Source organism: Eublepharis macularius, chromosome 6 (assembly GCF_028583425.1).
Source record: "Eublepharis macularius isolate TG4126 chromosome 6, MPM_Emac_v1.0, whole genome shotgun sequence".
Lineage (NCBI taxonomy): Eukaryota > Metazoa > Chordata > Lepidosauria > Squamata > Eublepharidae > Eublepharis > Eublepharis macularius.
In genome coordinates, this window is record NC_072795.1 from 129,198,292 (window position 1) to 129,217,676 (window position 19,385).

Sequence of the window (19,385 nt, forward strand, 5' to 3'; positions counted from 1 at the left end):
CCTCAGAAGCTAAGCAGGGTCGGCCTTGGTTAGTAGTTGGATGGGAGACCTCCAACAAAGGCCAGGCAGGCAATAGCAAACCGCCTCTGTGAGTCTCTTGCCATGAAAACCCTGCCAGGGGGTTGCCATAAGTCAGCTATGACTTGAGAGCCAGTTTGGTGTGGTGGTTAAGAGTGGTGGGACTCTAATCTGGAGAATCGGGTTTGATTCCCCACTCCTCCACTTGAAGCCAGCTGGGTGACCGTGGGTCAGTCACAGCTCTCTCAGAGCTCTTTCAGCCCTACCCACCTCACAGGGTGATTGTTGTTGTGGGGATAACAACAACATACTTTGTAAACCACTCTGAGTGGGTGTTAAGTCATCCTGAAGGGCAGTATATAAATCGAATATTATTATTATTGAAGGCAGGATTTTGTTTTTCAAGCCCTTCAAGCAGTTTTTTCCCCCTGAAGAAAACCAGATAAATACTGCAACTGAAGGAAATTCTGATGATAGTCTTCCTTTCCACCCAGTCCTTTCTATAGCATGTTCTCCAGTTCCTTCATGCCTGGGACCAGAAAACAGGGAGTTGTATCTATGCATCAAAATGTTCAGAATAACAGTTGCACTGAACGCGGCTGCTTCCTGTTACGCCGGCACTTTACCTAGCTGAACTAGCTGCCCATTGTATTCCATGATTAAAATTCCATCATACGAAGCGGTTTGGTCCTGTCCTCCTAGCCGATCTAGTCTTCCATACACACCGCCCAGCTGATGCTCCTCTAATTCTTTCAGCAACCCCCTCTTAGCCAAAGTCTAGACAGGTCTTTCTAAAATAGCAGGACGGGTGAGCTGGTTACAAACCCAAAAGAATAAGGACAGGGACCAGAAAATGGAGGAATGGTGGTTGAGGGCAATGGCTGTTTCTCTTGAGCTGCTTTTTGCAGCTTCTCTTCTTTCATGCTCCTCTCAGATCCAAAGGTAGCAATTCCACTGGGAGGCTAGTGGCAGTAGAAGGGAAGCCCACAATTCTGCTGCATAAAAAGTTACTGGATGGCCTATGTAGGAGGCATTTCACAACATCTGGCATGTACATCCAGCACCTCTCTGTACTGTTTCAAGCCCCAGAAGTCTAAGTGGTGTTCAGTGGGTTTTCTTCCAATGAGAGGAAAACTACACAAGACACCTGACACGTGTTCTACACATGTCGGTTTCCCACAAGTTTCTATGGGAAGTGTAGTAAGAAAGAATGGCCTCTCGATGTGATTCTCTGCCAGGGAGAAGAGGGAGACAATCCCTCCAACTGCTCAAGGACCATATTAAGGAGGGGAGCCCAGGAAGCCAGCAGCCAGCCCGCCCCCGCATGCCCACTTAGCCATGTGGCGGTGGCGCCTAGTGCTCCTTCCCCCTCCCACCCCAGACAGGAGTCCCGTCGGCAGCCTCAGTCACCAGCTCCCACTTGGGGACTGAGCAAACACTGCCCACGCTCCGCCACCTCCCTAGAGCCGAGGGCTGGAACATAGTCTGCTCGGCTCCCTCCGGCCACCGCCGGCGCACTCCCTCCTTGCAACACACTGATTGCATTTAGGGGAGCAAGGGGAGTGTGTAGTTTCCCTCTGAGTCTGCCTAGGGTAAGGACAGAAATTAGGGAGTCAATCAAAAATGACTAATTTGACTGTCTACTCCTTGCTGTTGAGCAGCTGAACTAGGCCTTAATTGAAGAAATGGAGTGAGAGGCTTGTTACAGGTGCATGGAGGGCAGCAGTGCATGGAAGTCAGGATCCCTGGGTGCCTTTGTAAGACTGACTGACTGATTGATTGATTACATTTCTAGACCGCCCTCCCCGTTGGATGGGCTCAGGGCAGTGTAACAACATACAGTTTAAAACAAAAAAAATTATAAATAAACATTTAAAAACATTCCATGTGCAATAAAATTTCTCAAATGGGTATAAATATTAAAATTCAGCATTTTAGGCGCAGGGTTTAGTTCTTTCATAATGACCTGCATCACACTTTATGAGCTCCTGCATGGATGGTGGATGGTCTTCAGTGGTATGGCCGGCAAGAGGACAGCCTAGCCCCCACCAAATGCCTGGCGGAACATCTCCCTCTTGCAGGCCCGGAGGAAAGATAACAAAGATGATTGCACTGAACCCTTTACCTTTCTTGGTGGTGGAGAATGTGGGGTGCCTCATTTGCCTTGCCTTCCTGCTATGCACAATGTCAGCATGTCCTTCGTTCAGCAGAAGCGGAGTGCCATCTCTCTCTCTCTCTCTCTCTCTCTCTCTCTCTCTCTCTCTCTCTCTCTCTCTCTCTACTGAGCATGCAGCTGGTCAGGGCAAGGCTCTCTTCTGTGCGCTTCAGCAATAACGTGTAGATCAGCCAGAGTACGCAGCATGCTCTGTGGTTGCAAATGGAGGAGGCAGGAGTAGTTGACAATAAACAGAGAAGGGCTGCTCCCCATACCAAGTTCTCAACCAAGTCTATATGTCCACACTCCAGGCCACTGAGGCAGAACAGAAGGCACAGTAGATATCAGCAGGGGCTTCATGGCGATGGATGAAGGTGGCAGGAACATGATGGGAGACAGCAGGAGATGGTGCGGACCAGAAGATCGTGGGCTTCTCAAAAGTACTGTGAAGGGCAGCCAAGTGACACAAGAGAATCACAGAAGCTGGTGAGGCAGAAGTCACTTCTTGGGTTCACCAAGGTGGGCGAGGTTGCCACATAGTCCTTCCAAAACTGCCACACAGTCCTTCCCAAATTATTTTATTTTAATTTGAAAAGAAAAAATAACTCACATAATAGAAATAAATGTATCACAACAATGCATCTGTTGCAAATCGGGGCCTTTCCTCCCACTGGTAGACCCCACTCTGCCTACCCCTCCCTTGCCTAGCCTAGCACCTGGAGGAGCCTTCTCACTTTCCTGTCTCCGGGTAGTTGCTGCCACCACTGTCCCTGTATGGGGTTCCGGTTAGGTGGGACAGCCTCCTAACTTGCCTCCGGTTACGTCCCTTTGTATTCCTTGACCTCTCTCCCCTCCTAGCGGACCCAAGCGGTTAGGGATCTATGTGGAACAGAGGGTCTTCCTTCATTAATCAACAACATTTTTTTAAGATTATAACCATCCAGACCAGTATGCAGTGAACGGAAGACAATACATAACATAAGGAAAAAACAAAAGCCCTAATCTCTCTTCCTCCTTCTCGTGCCCCAGCTGGATGTTGTATAGGGCAGGCATGATACTTTGTTACCTGGGGTTTAACTCAGAGCCAAGCTACAAGTGACGCCTTACACAGGTTGGACACTTGTCAGCTTCCCTCAAGTTTTGATGGGAAATGTAGCCATCCTGGTTTTACAGCTTGGCTCTCCGTTACAGCTGCAAGACCAGGATGCCTACATTTCCCATCAAAACTTGAGGGAAGCTGACAAGTGTCCAACCTGTGTCAGGCATCACCTGTAGCTTGGCTCTCAAACCTACAACTCCCCTCAGAGCCATCCCTCTCTTCAGCCACCAACTGCCAACTTTTCGACTCCCCTCCACCAACTGACTCGCTCTCCCTCCAACCAAATTCCACTCCAGAACTGGCCCCTCCCTCCTGCAGCACCGAGAAAGTTAAATTCACCAACAGAATGGCGTTTCTCCACAGCATCCGTAAAAGGTTTCCAAATATCTAAAAATGTCCATCTACAGTTGCTGTCTATATGCCGTGCTTTCAAATACCGATAAAGCGATACAGTCCTCCACCCACTGAATTATGGGAGGTGAGCATTTGCCTCTCCAATGTTGTAATATAAGTATTTTAGCTACAGTCATGGCACGGAGGGTCAATTTTCATTGACCATTGGTTAGATTCCAGGATATAGGTCAATCATTTAAAAGTATATCAACATCTTTGAAGATCAATGGGTATTCTAATACAAAATTAATATGAGTAATAACTTCCTCCCGAAAAGGCTAGATCTGGACATAGCCAGAGCATGTGCTTATGAAATGCATCCTGGAAACCACATCGCCAGCAATTAGACTCGGTACTTAGTCCTTTACTATAAAAGTACTGTGGTGTCCAATATATTCTAAACATATATTTTTTTGCTGAATAAACTGCAGCTTAAGATCCATAGAAGTAACAGCTATAGCACTTAAATCATTAGCCCATTGCTTTGGTAAAATTGAGCGATATAACTCCTTATTTCATTGAGTCCTAAGATTCTGCATATCATATTCATTAACCAACTTCATATTTTTAAAATATTGTATGTTTTGGTTTTTTTGGCTCCTAATGTTAATTTAGTGTGTGAAAACGGGCAAAATTGATATTGTCGTGACATTATGTGCCAAGCAGCGCAATGCTGACCTCTGCTTGCGCACAGGTATGCAACCACCTGTCTTAATTTCAGCGCTGCCAATTCTCTCCCAAAGGACTTTCAGGAGGGACGCGGTGGTGGGTGAGGCCAGCAAAGGAGGCTTCCCCATTTCCCTGGAAACTCCAGCAGCATCCACCAGTTGCAGGAGAGCTGTCGTTGACAGCTCCATGAGGGGCAGGCAAAGGTGGAGCCAATCCATGGTCATGATCGTAGCCTCCACCTGCCTATGCTACTCTCCTTCACTGCAAAGAGTGGGCATTCCGGGCAGAAAGACCCTGCGATTGCACAGCACTCCCAACTGAGGCTCCTGGCTCGAGAAGCCCCCTCCTCAGCTTGCTGGGAATGCACACCCAAGGTACACACAGGACACCTGCCCACCCCATTTCTGGCATGGGCAAGGCTGGCATCCAAAGCACTGCTTGCTTGCAACCTGAGAGGGGATTTTTTTTTAAATAGTACTCTGCTGCCAATGATAAATTTCCCTACTACCACTTACCCAAATATAATCCAAGACTCCAATTACAGTGATATAGAGAAATATGAATTTTATTATTTCCAAATAAAGCTCAGATGCATACTCTATTTAGCTCACATTTATTTATTATTGATTTGATTTGATTTGATTTGATTTGATTTGATTTGATTTGATTTGATTTGATTTGATTTGATTTGATTTATACCCCGCCCTCCCCACAAATGGGCTCAGGGCGGCCCGCAACATTAATAAAATACGGTAAATTAATCATAAAACTATAAAATCAATAATAACCTTAAAACAGTCATTAAAATAGTCCAGACGCCGTATCCATAGGCTACTTAAATAAACAGTTGGGAGTCCGTATATAGGCATACATATCGGCATAGCAGTGCACATGGCCGAGGGCAGTCCCAGAATAAGTGGTGGTCTTAGATGGAAGAGGGGGGACACCCGCTGGTCCTCAGCCAAAGGCCCGGTGGAACATCTCCATTTTACAGGCTACGCGGAACTTTAACAGGTCCGTCAGGGCCCAGATCTCCAGTGGGAGAGCATTCAACCAGGCCGGGGCTAGGGCAGAAAAAGCCCTGGCCCTGGTCGAGGCCAGATAGATGTCCTTCGGGCCGGGGACCACCAGAATTTTCTTGACTGCAGAGCGCAATGCCCTGCAGGGGACGTAATGGGAGAGGTGGCCCTCCAGGTATGCAAGTCCCAGTCCGTGAAGGGCTTTGAATACTAAGGTTAACACCTCAAACCAGATAAAGAACAGTTACATCAGAGAATCTTATGTACCTCAGCACTAATTGTTTACAGAATAAAAGATCAAAAAGTTTAATACAAACATCTCTTCAGAATGACATTTTCCCAGAATACATGGCACTAGACGAGCATGAGTGACAGGTCAGTCAGATCTCTTTGTAATATAAACACCTCAAATCCTGGAGCCATACTTGGTTATGAGTTCGAAACACTTCTGGGAAGTAATCACTTCCAGTGCTGAAATCTTAGTTATGGAATGAAAACGAAAAATGTTTACAGTTGCTGGCACCTTTTCACTTGTGTTGAGATCACGCTGACCCGCCGGCCACTTAGCAGAGAAGGAATTTGCCACTAAAAAAAGTTTCACCCTCCCTGTATGAATGTCTTGATTGGATAATGCTCACCCTTAATACAAATGCCCCCCCCCACTCGAAGATGCACACTCTCCCTCTCCTGGAAAAGTGAAAACGGAAAGGCAGGAGGTCCAAGAACTCTCTGGCCAGGCTCGAACCCCAAAGCCCAGCACTCAGGATGAGCCCCCAAGCCCCAGAATCAGGAGAGGAGGTACCTTAGAGACATGGCAGGAGGGACTAGACGCCTCCACAACTCTGATGTCAGCAGCAGCTACATAGGATCAGGCAGAAAATATCATGCTGATCAGCATTTTTTAATGTACAGGTGCTGGGATAGCATGCCTGGTGCTCATGGTGGGAACTCCATTAAGGTAGGGGCAGCTAAAGCCCTGAGTCTGACTCCCACCCACAACAAACAGCAAAAGGGAGAGTGTGCTGGCCCAGCCAATGGGGCATCCCAGAGATCCATCGATTTGGCCAGCACGTTGCTCCACAATCCCCCCAGCTACATTCTTGCATCAACCTCCCCCCCATGCGCCGACCGTCTTCCTGGCTTATCAGATGCCAGCAGTGCTGTGGCAGTGTGTGAAACCTCCATAGAGCGCCCCCCCAGGCATACCCAGGGACAGCCCTCCAAGTCCCACCCCGTTCCCCACTATGTGTCTGATGGGAGAAGGGGGGTGAGAAGCCAGGTGTGGCCTCAGCCTCTAAGGTGCCGCTGGACCACCGCTCTGTTTGGCAGCAGAACCAATAAAGGTCCAGAGGCACCAGGAACATCTTCCAGAGCCACCACATTCTTACCAGTCTGGAACTGGAGACCATTTTGGGGGATATGTGAAGGGGAAGCCCTAAGGGGAAGTGCAAGATGGCCGGGGGGACAGTAGTCATCCTCAGGCAAGCAAACGGACAAGGAGAGTGTTGTGGTACAACACAGACTTTATACAACTGCCAAATGTGAAGAGGATGTCTGGGCACAGGTTGCCAACTCCCTATGTCAGGGTGGGGGGTGGGGGGCAATTGGGTGTGTGTTCATGTAATCTTCTCTTTGTATGGGTTCTATGGGGCTCAGGAAGCAAACTTTCACACAAATGTAAGTTAAGAATTTAAAAAAAACTGTTTAACAATAAATACATTACAACTATTTTCCCCCCTTTAACTAAACTCCTAAGTGCAACCATACAGAAACTTTCAACCAGTGCTTTTTTTCTGGGGGTACGCAGGGGTACACATACCCCTAAACATTTTGTGAATCTAACGGGAGAAAGTAAAAATTTTAAAATGTTGGAATTCCCGCTAAACCAACTCCAAATGTATTATGGATATTTATGTGATTTGTTAAGTTTTATGTAGCGTATGTTGGCAACAAAGATGTTTAGTTATATTTAAACTCACTAGGAGCGTGCTCGTCTTACAAAAAATGGAACGTCTTTGAGCATCGAAGACGCCACCGAGATCGCTGGCATAATCGGTGATCGTTAGGGTGCAGACAAATACAAACAAGTCTTCTCTAAGCCACTTGGAGCTCTGGTAGTTGGAATCTAGCATGGTGATTGGTCAGTCTTGTGCTACCCCCGATGGCAGCGACCAATTTGTGTAAATTTTGTGCAAAGAGTTTGTCTATACCGAAACTCTTTGGTTGTGCGCACGTGTCACTATAGAGGGGCTTGGTTGGCAATACCCATAATTCTCATCACCGACAGTCTTCTGATGTCATTTCCTTTCATGGTGTTTCCTGAGTCACAGATGGAAGTGAGTGTTTAATCTGTGAAGTAGTGTGGTGTTTTACTGATGAAAGTTTGGCCTATAATCTCATTATATATATATAGTGGCAGTATTTCAGGAAAATTACTATTTTACATCATCACAGCCAGCAAAGAAGTGTAAAGTGAATGATGACTCTGTAAAAACAAAAGATGCGACAATGGTGTTGTGTGATACAGCGTCTGCAGCGACCACGTGATACAGCGACCACATGGAGAGTGGGCACACGGCCCTGTCTTCTGTTGACCACGTGAAGAGTGAGCATGTTCTTGGTAATTTTGTCCATTGACTGCATTTATTTTTTCCGATTTGAACTATAAAATGGTGATTTTCTTGAGTCAAACTGAGAGTACCCCTAAACATTATTTTTTAGAAAAAAAGCACTGCTTTCAGCCAACAATGTCTTTGAAAAGGTAAACAGCTCAACTTGTTTGATACCGCTGAGAGAGAGTCTTTTTTCACAGACCTTCCAATTCAAAGCAACTGTAGCCCAGGCGTCTGTCCTCTTCTTGGGGAATTACAGCCCTGCGAAAATAATACAGTCCCAGTAACACCAATCAAACACAATACACAAACACCACTTTTAGTCATATTGTTCACATACAACATTTCTGGTTACCTTATTCAAGGTGATAAGAGCATATGAATTATTATTCAGCTCCCCGGCGACCATCTTCTTCCTCAGCTGCGTGGCTCTAACTACTGACTCTGCCCTACTGGGCTAAACCAATTACCCCCTAGCGGTTACACTCACAGCTCAGTCTGTTTGCTGCTTGTGAGCAAGTGAGGCAGACTTGCAGGTCAGACAGCTGTCTTCGGGGGAATGCTCCCAGAGCCGGGCTGGAAATGCAGTCTGAGAGGATAGCCAGGGATTGTGACGACCATTCACCCACGTCTCCCAGTTGAATTGCCACCTGCCGGAAGGAAAACAGAGATATGTGCCGCAATGGCTAGGACTGGTCTGCTGCACTCCAGGTGGGTCCACAGCCCCAAGGGAGCGTGGGTTGGAGATGCCATCGAGGCAGAGGCGATGAGCATCCAAACGGCTCTTACCCATCCAGCTAGGAAGCCGTCCTCAACTGCCTCAGCTGGTTTTGCTCATGCTGCTCGGAGCTCTGATCCTGCATAGAAACAAGTGTGAGGGTTGCTTGGCCATGAGAGTACAGAGAGCCGGCTCCCAGGCACCCTGATCCACAACCGAGCTCTGTCCTCTGCCTGAAGGGTCGGGGGCAGTCCAGTCAAGGCAGTCTGCACACAGCGCTGTCATGAGCAGCAAGCATCTCTCCCCGCCCCCCCCCCGCCCCTCCGGTCTGAGGCACTCGGTCGAGCACAGTTGCCTGGGGGGCTCCGTCTTTGTCAGACATAGGCCATGCTGCCTGGAGGGCAGGGCCAGTCGCCTCCCCCATCACCAGCCTCAAACATGGAGGCCAGCATTTGGAGGGGAGGCAGCGGCCCACGTGCAAGGAGAACGAGGGAGGCAGCTGGGGACAAGCGAGCTGGGGCAGAAGGCTCACCTGGCCCTTCTTACCTGTCTGTGAATCCTCGTCCCTTCGAGGCAAGACTCTGGAGACAGGTACCTGTTAGGCCTCAGTAATGGGAGATGTTATACATTCTGGACTTAGCTCCCCCTCCCCATGTGTCAGTGCAAAGTGAGTGCCCAATTTTGCCAAGTGCCTGCTCTGTGCTGTCCCCACCACCAAGGTGCCTCGCACTCCCCATGGAGATAGATCAAGATGGGTAGCCGTGTTAGTCTGTCCATAGCAGTAGAAAAGAGCAAGAGTCCAGTAGCACCTTCTTCAGAAGTGAGCTGTGGCTCATGAAAACTCATATCCTACCACCAATGTTGTTAGTCTTATAGGTGCTACTGGACTCTGACTCTTTTCTAAGTCCCCATGACCGGGACTGAGCTTTATGCTGTGCTCCGACTTAGCAAGTTCATGGGCGCCCCAGCTGGAGTTTATGTAAGGTGGAGGGTCATGATTGGGTGCCGCGGAGGGGGAGGGCTCAGTCTCTGCAGGGCTGCGAGCAGATTGGTCACGGCTCTAGTCAGCATCCTGTGCTCCTTCAGCCCGTTGGCGGGGGGCATGCATGGGGGGCAGCCAACTTTTCCTGTACATGGGCGCCTATGGCCTATGCCACCTTTTTCATGTTGTAACTTTCCATGGCAGTTGGGTGCATTGCCACGGCTGGAGCAGCTTACAGAGACAGGCACTGGCATAGTGTGCGTGGTGCTAACTCCCACCCTGCCCCCTGGCCTGCTCCCTCCCCTGGCAGTACAGGGGAGGTATCCACTGATGCCAGCTGTGGCCCCCCAACATTATGAAACCCAGGCAGGTCGCCGCCAAGGAGCTCCATTGGTATCACTGGTGTTTACGATGACGCAAGTGCCAGATATTCTGTCATAAGGCCTAGTAGGGTCCCTAAACACCACCACCACCACCATTTAGATTGAGCTGATAGTTCTGTAACTGCAATAATTTCAAGAGTAACACAATCCAGTTTAAAAAGAATAGACCCTGACACACACTATTTAAAAGGGGGGAGCAGACAAGAAGCCTTCAAAAGAGCCCAAACTAGACTATCCACCTTGGAGCAGCACAGTCAATAATTTGTACAAGTTAACATGCCTTCCTAATGATATAAACTAAAGCTGATTCCGCACACATTGGATAATGCCCTTTCAATGCACTTCAGCTATCGTTTGGAAGTGGATTTTTTGTTTCACACTCAAAAAATTCAGTTCCAAATGATCTCTAAAGAGGATTGGAAGTGCATTATCCAACGTGTGTGGAATAGATAAGAAACGTCAAATCCTCCATTAAATGGGAGGTGGATCTTCTTTAAAGAAATCCAGGGTGGTAAAAAGGTAAAGGAGGTAAAAAGGTAAAGGTAAGGAGCCCCATATAAATTTTCAAAACAAAGCATTGTTTCCTTTCCTAGATTTCCTCTCTAAGGAAAATCTACTCATTACAAGGCTACCGTATTATGAGATCGTTAATCCGGAAATTTAATTTTGTGATTGAAACATAGCATTATATCGGTAGTAATTGAATCAATCTAGTTATAGTGTTGTATTGGAAATTTTATCACTACCACTATTGTTTAGTTATATAATCTTTGTTATGATAACATTGTACTGAAAAGTGGTCATTTCTTTATTTGTAATATTTTTTTCTTTAATAAAAAAAAAAAGCATTAATTTTATGAATATATCTGCAATGTATATGAAAAAGAATCGCACGCAAAGAATACTTCTAGAGATAATATTCATTTTGGGCGTATTTATATTACCCCATAGTGACAGGTTTAAAGTTTCAGATGAGTAGCCACGTTGGCCTGTAGTAGAAGAGCAAGATTTGGGTCCAGTAGCACCTTAAAGACCAACTAGATCTCCAGGGTATGAGCTTTCGCAAGTCAAAGTTCCCTTCATCTGTCCAAATCCAAGGATATATCAGCGATCAACTTATTAAAATTTGACATAACCAGAGACTTAATATTTCTTGGAATCAATATTCTGAGGTAAGTGGTGACATCTGGGCACCATCGAAAATGTCCATTAGCAATTATGTGATATATTCAAAAAGAGTCCAGTAGCACCTTTAAGACTAACCAATTTTATTGTAGCATATTGTCTCCCAATTACATCAGTTCAGATTTTGTCCAATTAATCAAATCGCCAGTCAAATCACCAAATGGATTCACCAAAAGTTGACGGGTGAAATTCTCAAGCTGGGATATTCAGCTGGACAAGAGATTGTATGAAGCTGAAACCTCACCCTCCCCAGGATCCATCCCCAAACCTCCAAGAATTTCCCATCTTGGAGTTTCCCCTCTTTCTCAAAAAACAAAACAAAAAACCTCTTGACCCATCTTCCCTCTCTGATTTACCACCCGATTTCCCACCTGCCTGTTGTCTTCCAACTCCTACAATATGCAGCTTACTTCTAGTCACTAGTTGCTCTTCTCCCGCTCCTATTGTGACCGTTTCCACCTTCTCTACACCACTGAACTGCCCTCACCATAATCACTGATGTTGTCCTCACTGCTAAATGGTCCTCTTCCTTCTTGACCTCTCTTCTGCCTTTGATGTGGTTTATTGTTCTTGCCTGTTTAACATTCTTCACACTTTCAGTTTCTGTGACTGTCTTCACCAGGTTCTCTTCCTAGTTTTCTGATTCAATGCTTATGCAAGGGGAAGCTTGTCTCCTGCTTCTTCGAGCCAAGCTACAAGTGACGCCTGACACAGGTTGGACCCTTGTCAGCTTCCCTCAAGTTATGATGGGAAATGTAGGCGTCCTGGTCTTGCAGCTTGGCTGTCCATTTAATTGAAGTTTACAGAGCGGCAGTCTAGGGGAGGGAGAACATGCAGTTGGGAGGGGATTGCAGGCATCGGGCTCTCACCGGGCGCCCCCCTTCTCCGCCGCTCTGTGTGTGTGTGGGTGTTGGTGTGGGTTTCTGTAAACTTCAATTAAATGGAGAGCCAAGCTGTACGATCAGGATGCCTACATTTCCCATCAAAACTTGAGGGAAGCTGACAAGTGTCCAACCTGTGTCAGACGTCACTTGTAGCTTGGCTCTCAGCCTGTTGAGTTCCCCAAGGATCTGTCCTTGAGACTCTCTGATCTTCTCAGTTTCTACTTACATACTATAAGAACATATAAGCAGCCATGGTGGGCCTGGCCCGTGTTTTGTCAGGTCCATCATCATCATCATCATCATCATCATCATCATCATCACCATCATCATAGACAGGGCTTTTTTTCAGGGGGAACGCGGGGGAACGGAGTTCCAGAACCTCTTGAAAATGGTCACATGTCTGGTGGCCCCGCCCCCTGATCTCCAGACAGAGGGGAATTGAAATTGCCCTACGTGCCGCTAAGCAGCATGGAGGGCAATCCAAACTCCCCTCTGTCTGGAGATCAGGGGGTGGGGCCACCAGCTATGTGACCATTTTCTCTGAGGGCAACCCTCTGAGTTCCACCACCTCTTTTCCCAGAAAAAAGCCCTGATAATAGATGATGATGATAGTGCTTATATACTGCTCTTCTAGGCAGATTAGTGCCCCACCCTGAGCGGTGAACAAGTTAGTGTTATTATTATCCCCACAATACAGCTGGGGAGTTGGGGCTGAAAGGAGCAGCTTACCCAAGGCTACCTACTGAGCTCATGGCAGGAGTGGGATTCAAACCAGCAGAGTGCTGATTCGCAGCCAAACCACTTAACCACTGCGCTACAGCAGCACAATAATCCCGTTTTGCGCACCGTGCTTGGTGACCTCATTAAATCCCATGGCTTTCGGTGCTACACATACAACAGTGATACTCAGAAAATATTTGATAGAAATACATGAAGAAATGCAAAAGATATTAAAATATAAATTTGGGATGAACCCCCAAAAGATGTTGTTAAATGTTATACCAAGCAATATTACAAAAATGCAAAGTGAATTATTCACTTATATGGTGATGGTGGCAAGAGTAATTTTGGCAGCAAAATGGGAGGCAGAAAAATGTCCGGTTTTGAAGGACTGGAAGTATAAATTACATGAATAAGTGACAATGGCAAAATTAACATCTTATATATATATAATAGACAAACCTCAGAATTTCAAGAAAAATGGAAAGTATTTTTGACTACTTAGTTAAAAATCAAGAATCAGTAAGAATTTTAAGTTTAAATTAGAATAGATAAAGAGATTGGCAATATATGTTTGTAATGTATGTTTATAACAAAATCATTACTAGGCATGAAAGTAAAGATAGAATAGAAATATTGAAATAGAATTGAAAAATCAGGAATATATAAGGCAAGTCTATATAGATAGGCGATCTATATGATTTGAATGATGTTAGTTTAGGTACGTTAAAATGTATATGTCTAGTTTATGTTTTATGTAGATAAATGTAGAAGTAGATGGTAGTGGATGTATGATTTAGGGGTTAGATGATTATATTTTTGAGTTTTTAAACTAAAATAAAATTTATTGCTAAAAATGTTTGGGGAGCTCTGCTTTTTCAGCCCCTCCTGAGCCCCCACTCGCAGGTTGCAGGGCCACCTTGCCGGAACGACCAGTCAACCCAGCTGCTATGCCACAGCCAGGGCTTTTTTTCAGCTGGAACGCGGGGGAATGGAGTTCTGGCACCTCTTGAAAAGGGTCACATGGCTGGTGGCCCCACCCCTGCTCTCCAGACAGAGGGGAGTTCAGATTGCCCTCCGCGCCGCTTGGAGAAATGTGACCATTTTCTCCGAGGGCAACCCACTGAGTTCCACCACCTCTTTTCCCAGAAAAAAAGCCCTGGCCACAGCCATATTCAATTTGCCCAGGCTGGGCCTTCTCAAGGGTCTGCCCCTTTCCCATCCAATGCCAAAAACAGATACCAAATGCATTAGATCTGATGCATTACAGACAAATCTAGGCATAAGCGGAGCTGCATACAACAAAGCTTTGCTCTCGTACATGAATGTCTATACCAGAGATTGCTCGCTCAAACCATGCGTGACTCTCCAAAGAAACGTATCTTCTGTCTTTCAGTTTTAAGAGGTCCTGAGTAGCTTGCTATTCCTCTTCTAAATTTTTCCATGAAATTCTAGATGACCTGTAACGTCCCGAGGACAATGACGCCTTTGTGCTCAGTAAATGGTTGCATGAGCATAATGACACAGTCAATCTTCTAAAATTAAAGCTAAATTTTTGTAAAAGGGATAATTTACCAAAACCAGTTAATAAATGTTTGGAAAAGGAAGCTAATTGAATGATCCCCGTTTTTTGGCAAAGACAAATATTCTACTTTTGAGGCATCTCATTTTCAAAAAACATGATTAATTGGTTTTCTTTGTCCGAAATTGTGACAAATTGGTAGAGAGATGAAAGTGAATGAATTAGCTAGAAAGGTTACTTGCCTGGTACACATGAGCACACAAAGCTGTCTTATTCTGACTCCTACCAGCGGTCTATCAAGGTCAGTAGTACTGTCCTGTCTACTCTGACTAACAGAGACTCCCAGGGACTCAGGTAGAGGTCTTACACCTCACCTATGACCTGATAACTTTAAACTGGAGATGCCAGCGACTGAAGCTACCACTTCCTGCATGCAAAGCGGAGACTCGAACACTGAGCTCCATCCCGTAAAGCTAGTTTCCTATGTGAACACATGTATCTGCTTTATACTGTCCAGGGTTGAGCACCTCAAGCACCCCGGACTTGCCCCAGCCCCCTTACCTGAAAGCTGATGGGACGCCAGCGACAGGCGCAGGGAGCCCCTGGGAGGGGGTGCAGCTCTAGCCAGCAGAAAGGGAAAGGGAAAGGGAGTCAGAGGGAGAGACCAGCCAGGGGCATGCCACCCAACCCCACCCCAAAGGGCAACAGGAACCCACACCCGTCCAGAGTGCCAACCAGGGGGTAGAGGTACTGGAAGCCCCTGCCCAAGCCCTAGGGGAGAAAGGAGCAACCCAGCCACAGGAAGGTGGAGCAGCTCCCAAGCCCCAGAGGATCAGAAGGAACAGGTGGAAGCCAGCCAGCTCCACCCTCCAGTGGGAGACTAAGGGACCTGACAGGGGAAGTAAGGACAGCCAGGAGGGAGCCAGGGCAGAGGGAGAAAGTACAAGAAATAGGGGCAGCCGGCCCTCAGCCAGCCAGCCAGCTACTTTACCGGCAGGGCAGCAGAAGCAGCACAGGGCCACGCCCCAAGCTGCAAACAGGGAGGAAGGGAGTAATAGAGACCAGCTGAGGCTTCTGGAAGCTCAGAGCAGAGGACACTTGGCAGCCAGCCAAGAAAGCACAGCTGTAGCTGTCCAACGCAGCCAAACTAGCTATCCCAGGTGCAACTGCTTAAGGCAGCCCAGGCCAATGCTGGAAGGCAAAAGAGGGGTGTGGACTGGCAGGTGGAGCCTGGGATGAGGGGCAGGATATAATGGAAGTCCACCCTCAGGGCATGGTGGGTTGTGTAGGAGTGATGGGGAGAAGTGAGAGAGTGTGAGGAGGCAAGTTGATGAAGGAGGAGATGGAGGAGAGTAAGAGTGGTGATGGGGTTGGGGTCAGGTTGAGCAGGCCAGCGAGTGGACTGAGAGGGAGCCGCCCCTCCTTCCACAGAGCAGGGTTGTGCAGTATCCCTGACACCCCCCTGAAGTTGGAGCCAGGCATGCTGGCGCCCTGCCCAGTGGTGTCTGTGGCAAGCCCTGACATATACCACATATGAACACATATGAAGCTGCCTTGTACTGAATTTGATCATTGGTCCATTAAGCTCAATATTGTCTACTCAGACAGGCAGCTGCTCTCCAGGGTCTCAAGTAGAGTTTTTCACATCACCTACTGCCTGGTCCTTTTACCTGGAGATGTTGGGGATTCAACCTGGGACCTTCTACGTGCCAAGTAGATGCTCTACAATTAAGCTGCTGTCCCCACCCTACCAAATCAGACCATTGATTTATCAAGCTCTGAATGGTCTACTCTGATAGTGGCTATCTAGGATCTCAGGTATGAGTCTTTTTCATCACCTGATCCTTTTGAAATGGATGCCACGGATCATACCTGGGGCTTTCTGCAAGTACAGTAGTAAAGAGTCCAGTAGCACCTTTAAGACTAGCCAACTTTATTGCAGCATAAGCTTTTGAGAACCACAGTTCTCTTCATCAGATGCATGGAGGGTATGAAGAAACTGGCCAGAGATATATAGGTGGAGAGGGGAGCAGGGAGTAGATGCAAATCAGTTGCAAAAGTCATGAAAGACAACGGCATGTACAGTAGAATCTTATCCACTGACTCATGGTCCCTTTCCTTGCCGTTGCTCCAACTTTCTAGGCTAAGCCAGTTCAAGTCTCTTCAGGGGACAAACAGCTGTTGGTGGTCCCTGGCCCCAAGGAGGCCTGTCTAGTCTTGACTAGAGCTGGGGCCTTTTCTGCCCTGGCTCCCACCTGGTGGAAAGCTCTGTCTGCTGAGATCAGGGCCTGGCAGGACCTACTATCCTTCCACCGGGCCTGCAAGACAGAGTTGTTCCGCCAGGCATATTGGTTGAGGCTGGGCCTCTGCCGGCCTGAACAAAAAAGGGTGTATAAAATCTTAACCCTCCCTGTGAAGGCTGTCCACCATCCTGTTTTAAATGTGTATGGATTTTATTGTATTTTAATATATTGTTTTTATTGTATTTTGTATTTTAATATGTTGTTATCCACCCTGAGTCTGGGGAGGGCAGAATAGAAATTTGAAATAAATAAAATAATAAAATAAATACAGTTTGCAGGCTGCTTTACTTCATAGTGAGCCATTCACCCTGGGCAATTGCAATGGAGGCAAAGTGTGTGTGCATGCATGCATGCAATTAATGCACGAGATAAATGCATGCAAGAATGTGCTTATTTTGATATGACAATTGAAACATCTTCCCCAGGGCTACTGCTCTATGCTTCTTTTTGGCACTTTCCCTCCACTGCATGTTTCTATAGCATGTGTGTTTTTGTGAACGCTGTGTGAAAAGCAGTTTCCTGGCATAAGGAGTGAGGAAGGATGGGTACTGCTATGCCCTGCCACTGGCACTTGCCTTGCCACCAGGGACTGAGGAGGGTGGGCGCCGCTGTACCCCACCACCAGATGATGATGAGGGCAGTCACTGCCACGCCCTGCCACCGGGGGATGAGGAGGGTAGTTAGCAGCTTTTAGCCATGGCCAGCATGGGGGGAGGAAAGAGGGCAAGAGCCATTTCCCCACCTCCTCACAATTTGAGGAGGGGGCAGCCGTAACTCTGGTCACGTAAAATCCATAGGCTGTCCTGAAATGAAAATGAAATTCTGCCCTCAAGTCATAGTTGACGTAGGCGACCCCTGGTGGGGTTTTCACATGCAAAATTTGGAAGGGGCTGGAGGGAAGCAGAAAGCCGCATTTGGCTTGCCATTCACCCTGGGCAAGCTTGAGCGGAGGCTGAAGCAGCTGGTGGTTGAGGTGGTAGTACTTTTGCTACAGCCACAGCACCCCATGTGCTGGAGGGCTGGACCTTGCCCTTCTTGACTGACAGTCCCTTGGGTTGCTTCTAACTAGGAATGCCTATTACTAGGGCTTTTATTCTGGGGAAAGAGGTGGTGGAACTCAGTGGGTTAATCTTGGAGAAAATGGTCACATGGCTGGTGGCCCCACCCCCTGATCTCCAGACAGGGGGGAGTTTAAGATTGCCCTCTGCACCAATGGCGCAGAGGGCAATCTCAACTCCCCTTTGTCTGGAGATCAGGGGGCGGGGCCACCAGCCATGTGACTATTTTCAAGAGGTTCCGGAACTCCATTCCACCGCGTTCCGGCTGAAAAAAAGCCCTGCCTATTACCCACTGGTTTGGCCCCCTTCCTCCTTGTGTGAGCCAAAAGCCTCTGCACCCAAACTCCTTAAATATTTCTTGCAGCTCCGTCCCATGCCTGATGTCACGGAAAATACACCTTGTTAAAGAGGAGAAAAGGTTTTACATTTTGACTGTAAGAATCTTTATAAGTCCTCAACTTCCTAATAATTGTAACCAGGGCTCATTTCAAGCGCAGGAACGTGGTTCCGGCAATTCCTCAAAGAGGTCACATGTTAGGTGGCCCCGCCCACCTGACCCTCGGCCATTTTGGGCCCGTTTCAGCCTGGATTGGGGCCAAAATGGCCCGGATTGGGCCTGTCAGGTGGTGGATCACTCTCCCACTCAGCAGCGGCCCGATCCTGACCATTTTGGTCCTCTTTTCAGCCATTTTCAGCCCTTTTTTGCTATTTTGGGTCCAATTTTAGCCCTGAATGGCCAGGATTGGGTCCAAAACAGCCAGGATAGGTGATGGCAGGGGGTGTGGCATATGCAAATCAGTTATGCTAATGCCACACTTCCTGTGATGTCAAGGAGTGTGGCATATGCTAATGAGTTATGCTAATGAGTTCCTCCCGCTCTTTTTCTACGAAATGACCCCAGATTGTAATTTCCCTATAACTGTAAGAATCTTTATAATTCCTCAACTTCATCTAAAAAAATTGAGACAATCATTTTCTTTGTAGGAGGGCCTTACTCCACCCCACCCTTCCCAACCAACATTTGCAAAACAAATTGTCTAATGGAGGGGGTGGGGGAAACAGTGCCCTGTGCCTAAATACCAATGCTGTCTCAAGTAAGGCATTTATCCTTATTATACTAGCCGTAGGTCTGCCAGCCTCCAAGTGCTTATTTTGAAATTTCCCTGGAAATTTCCTGGGAATACAACTGGCGAGAGAGAGCAGTTCCCTTGGAGGAAATGGCTGCTTTGGAGGGTGGATTCTTTGGCATTATATCCCGCTGAGGCCCCTCTGTTCCCCAAACCATGCCCTCTCCAGGCTCCACCCCCCAAATCTCCAGGAATTTCCCAACCCAGACCTGGCAACCCTAATTAGCTGTGATTCCAGTTGCAAGTCCATTGCAAGCCTTAACATTCTATGCATTGAGTTGTATGAACCTATGGCTCCTTCTGATCAAATTAGACTTCAGCCGCTTCCTTCACCCACTGAGCACCCCACACCCCAATGGTCCACTGACACACACACACACACACACACACACACACACACACACACACACACACACATCATGAGCTGCATTTTGAGAAGCACATTAGACTGAAGTGAGAAGAGGTGGTGGGAATGTTCTGGTCTGTGACCACATTTACACTTTGGCTTGTCAACCTCCAGGTAGATTCTACCACATCC